Source organism: Triticum aestivum, chromosome 7A, assembly GCF_018294505.1.
Source record: "Triticum aestivum cultivar Chinese Spring chromosome 7A, IWGSC CS RefSeq v2.1, whole genome shotgun sequence".
NCBI classification, from domain to species: Eukaryota; Viridiplantae; Streptophyta; class Magnoliopsida; order Poales; family Poaceae; genus Triticum; species Triticum aestivum.
The window spans coordinates 81,162,347-81,167,557 of NC_057812.1; the positions used below are offsets into that span (position 1 = coordinate 81,162,347).

At 49.1% G+C, this 5,211-nt stretch overlaps 1 pseudogene; it reads left to right on the top strand.

Annotated features, from left to right (window-relative positions):
• Nucleotides 1-5,211, top strand: part of LOC123153060 (desmethyl-deoxy-podophyllotoxin synthase-like) — a 17,232-nt pseudogene that overhangs the window by 1,292 nt on the left and 10,729 nt on the right.

A 5,211-nucleotide genomic window follows, 5' to 3' on the forward strand; every position in this document is an offset into this window, starting at 1 on the left:
ATGCCGACGGCTTTGCCGTAGGCATATGTCTGCCACGTGGCAACTCCTGGTTTCTCCTGGCAGCAGGGCTATGCCTACGGCAAAGCCGTCGGCATAGTTTGCCACGTGGCAAGCCCTGGTAACTCCTGGGCGTATATATGCCGACGGCTTTGCCGTAGGCATAGTTTTTTTTTATTTTTTTATTTTCCATGTTTTCTCTTTTCCAATTCATTTGACAGCATTTCAAAACAGAACAATATGAAATTATGCAGAAATATGACAATTCATCATGTGAACATACTCAAGTTCATCTAAACATACTCAAGTTCATCACATCATCTAAAGATCATCACCGATGGAAGTTCATGAACATAAAAGTAGTGCAAGACATGAAACATGACAAAAGTACGAATATGAAAGGCATGGCACGATGGCCACATGCACGGAATCATGAAGCACCACCTCCGCCATAACCACCACCACCTCCGTCAAAAGCACCACCTCCGCCAAAACGACCACCACCACCTCCGCCAAAACCGTCATCTTGACCACCACCACTCTGCCAGATTGGAGTGACTGGGGTCGACGGAGCAGGAGTCGAGCCACCGGTCCCCTACATGTTTCAGAAAAGATTCTAACGGTAAATATGATATGATAGTGTTTCATGAACGAGAACTAGTTTGCTAGTAGTTAGGCAAATGTACTAATCGAACCATCACTGCCTAGTGCCACCCATTCATCGAACGTGGGCACGTGTGGGGGTTCTCCCGCAGGTGGTGGTGGGGGTCCCATTTGTGGTGGATCTGTGCGGTTAGTCCAAGACGCCAACATAGCCTGAATGTTAGTTAAACAAGCAAACTAGAAGATCAGAAGGAATGAAAGTGCAAAAATTTAGGTTGGTTTTAAGAGGGCAAAACTAACCGTCATCATCTGACGGTTGTAATCATCGTTTGCCTTCACTCGTTTCAAGTACTCCCGCACCTCGAGATTCCTATGCTCGACAAACTCCTTATATGCCTACATAATTTAGGTTGTTTCTAAGTGAGCAATGCTGAAAATAAACTGAGAATGCAAGATAGAAAAAGATAAGGAGGAAGTACTTACAACATGCTGGCGGGCTAAGGGAGTCTGTGAACACCCCGTACTCTCTAACTGGCTCGGGTTGCTAGCCCGAAGCCGTGTGTACGAGATCGAAGGAGTGATCAAGCCATCGAAACACGGATACCGGCCATTCTTCTTCCCCTGGATGGCCACCACCGCCGTGTCGTCGATCTGAGACTGGGCGACCTCAGCAACAGGAACATCCGGATGCAACTCCTGATAGTGATGAATGTAAGACCCCAGGTGCTCCTCGGTCTTGCCGTAGTACTGGCTCTCGCCCTCCTTGCGATGACTCCGCTCGCGGGCCAGCTTCCACGACTCCATGTCTGAGAGCGGCCTCTTCAACTTGTCCTCCTACAACGCCAAATAGAAGTCAACCATACATAAGAACATGACGTAAAGAAGAACAAAAATGCATCATGCACATAGATATACCTTCATGGCCTTGAAGCCCCAGTGGTTCCTGTTTCCTTGGCCGTGTGTCCCGTCGTCTCCACGGTTAGCCCGGGCCTTGATGCTCTTGGCAGCAAACTCTGCATCGGCGCCGAGCCACCTATCCACCAAACTCGCCCATCCGTCATGCCTTCCATAGCACCAACGAGGAACAACCTATGCAAATTTTGGAAGCATGACATGTGAGCACGAAACATATAGTTGACTGCTTGAAACAATGAAAAGTTAGTAATAGTTACCATCATGAACTGCTCCTTGCTCAAGGTAAGTCGTTGCTTCTGCACTTGAGTTTTGGGCATCTTTTGGTGCAGGTAGTAGTGGTAGTACTGCGAGACGGCAACCCAGCGCACCTCGTACTGCAACTGACGAGCTTTCTTCTTCGCAGCCGCAAGCAAGACCACGTCGGCTCTGGCCTTGTGCTCGTCAAGAACTCTATAGAGTTGCTGCAATCATGCAAAAACCAGAAGCAAACAAGGCATGAGTTGAGTGATTCAATGATAAACTATGAACGAAACTGAAGACAAGTAATTCAGAAGAGAACTTACCCAAAATTTGGTGATCACGGCCTTAGCGGTCGTCCCGTACTCCGCGTTGCTGCAAGCCTCGTAGTGGGCCCAGCTCGTGGCCAAAACCTGCTGCTGCGGGTCCCTGTCTGGCCGCGGGCAGAATAGGCCAGGCCAAAACTCCTTCAACAGGACAGTGATAAGGCCGTTCGGTTTACGGCCCTTTCCGTGAAGGATCCAGTTTCTGCAAAAGAATCAAATGATTGCCATGTGTACAATAAGAAAATGTTGTCATGTGTTGAAAATATGATTGAGAGGCACTTACTCTGTCCCCACAGGTTCAATGAGCCACTTGTGCTCCTCGATAGAAGGTGGTGTAGGTAGTCCGGCATTACCACGCAGCCACCCCTGCGAAGAACCCGGTGGCAAGTCACCCCACAACGCGGGATCAACCTCCCCTCCACCCTCCTCGGCCTCCTCCTCACCCTCCTCCTCGGCCTCCTCCTCCTCCTCACCCTCCTCCTCGGCCTCCTCCTCCTCGCCATCAGGAACATACTCCTCCTCCTCAGACTCAGAAGGTGCCTCTGTATAGGAGGGCATCGAAGAAGACCCTCCTATTTCAGACACGGCCCGAAGTTTTTTGCCCCGGTTGCCTCTCCCCCCACCTCCTCCTCCTCTAGGGGCTCTTCCCCCACCGCCTCCTCCTCTAGGGGCTCTCCCCCCACCGCCTCCTCCTCTAGGGTCTCCTCCCCCGACCCCTCCACCTCCCTGTGAGGTGTCATCCTCGCGTAGTCGGGAGGGAACCCCGGATATTCAGGCCCCGGAATTATAAGCGACAGGAACATGGTCTTGCGTTGCATTATGGCGCCGGGAGGGAGATTCAGCGGAATAACAAATACGGGCCAACAGCTGTATGGATTAGACGACATACCATATGGATTGAACCCATCACCTGTTATAGCAATTCTGACATTCCCAGCCTCGGCTGCTTCCTCCGGGTACTTTATATCGAATGACTTCCATGCTTCACCTTCTGATGTATGTACAATTTTTTTTGGATTGTACCTTTTCCCTTCCTTGTGCCACTTCATCATTTTGGCAGACTCCTCGGTGATGAAAAGGCGCTGCAGTCTTTTTATAAAATCAAGATACCGAAGAACCTTCACAGGGATTTTTAGCTGCCGCTTCTGACCATGCTTATCGACCACCTCAATATACCAAGAGGAACCGCACTTCCTACAGTAGTTGTCTTCCGCATACTCATGTCTAAACAAAAGGCAATTCTTTGGACAAACATGTATTTTCTCATAGTCCATGGAGAGCGCCTTCATGATTTTCTTCGTACCGTACATGGTTTTCGGCAGTTCATGGCCCTCGGGCAGGCTGTTAGCCCATACTCCCAGAAATGCTTCGAAGCAACCTCGACTACAGCCGTACTCAGCCTTCACTGCCATCAGTTGCGAGATGGCATCCAACACAGACAGCTTGGCACCCTCATAGAGAGGTTTCTTTGACGAGGCCAAGATTTCCAGGAAGGCCTTTGCGGTTTCCTCCGGCTCCTCCGGTTCATTCGCTGAATGTGACGGAGGTGTCGACTGTGCAGCAAAGACATCATCTAGCATGTCTCTAACCCCATCGTCCTCATAACCAGCGATGCGTTGTCGTATCACATCCTCTCTACCATGGTCCCGCTGGGCAAAGTTTATCGGCATATTAAAGTTGGGCATAAATCCATGCGTGCGAAGGTGCTTAGTCATCTCACTCTTATCTCTGCGGATACGTCTCTTACATCTGGCACACGGGCATTCTGGCACCATCCTCATTGGACTACGGAATATCTCTTTCAAAAACACATCAGTTTTCTCGACCCACTCTGTTGTTACTTGATTCCGACGGAAAAACCCACTATACATCCACTGATTATCTGCCATCTCTGCTTTATTGGAAGCCACACAACAAAATTAAGGATTCATTTTAATTACCAACATCAATATTTTATTTTTACAAGGTTGACGAGTAATCCACCTACATCTCTAATAGGTAAAGATGGGTCCTAATCCCACCCGAGAATGTGTAGATTGAGTACGGTCCATGCTCTACCCCATTCTGAGACAAAATTTCGGCAGCACCTCCCCGCTGTTCTCCAAATACACGTCTCGGCAAAATGCCGAGAGAATGTGCATCCGGAGAACAACAGGGAGGCGCCGCCGAAATCCTGTCTCGGAACGGGGTAGAGCATGAACAACGTACCCAATCTACACATCCTCGGGCTGTCCGTGGAAAGCGCTGGACAATCTGAAAGAGCTGCGGTGATAAATATGCAATTGAATGCATATTTATCGATGCAACCCTTTCGGACGGGAGACCTAGGTTACGCGACTTGATGTGAAAATTCAATCTAGTGACATGGAAAAAAAAGTGGACGAGGTCATGGAATTGTTGCTCACCCTCCGATGTAGTCGATCAAAGGAGAGGGACGATCGTGGACCAACACCTCCAACGTCGATGATCACTCCGCGAAGATGGAACACCACAAATCCTGTTAATTACACCGAGTGAAAAAAAATTAGGTCATCATATCACATTAACCATTTGGCACAACATTATGAATCGACATGAAACAACATGTCAAATTGCAAAAAAAAAATCTTTATTAAGTATTTTAGAAACCATGTGCCTTGATTTGCTTCTTATATATGAATCAACATTACCAAAACACTATCTTGACCAATATCCATCCATCTATCACAAACTTGCCCAACATCTAATTCATATATATTCACAAACTTAGTAAAAACTATCTAGTATGTATCTAAATACCTAATAAAACTACACAAAACTATCTAATATGTATCCATCCATCTATCTATTCATCTAGCATCCATCTATCTATTCATCTAGCATCCATCCATCTATCTAGCATCTATCTATTCATCCAGCCACCATGAACACAAGCAATGGCAACAACGATTTGTGGGAGGGGTGCTCACTGGGGCTGGGAGGGGGCACGGCGGCGTCCAGCGGTGGAGGGAGGTGCTCCCTGGCGCGGGAGGAAACGAGCAGGGCCGGCCGAAGCCACGCCCACGCGTGCTCGTCGGGGCAGCCCGCGGGCTCCGGGAGGCCGAGCCAGGGGCTGGGAGCCCTGCGGCCGGCGGCGGCGCGAGACGGGGTCGGC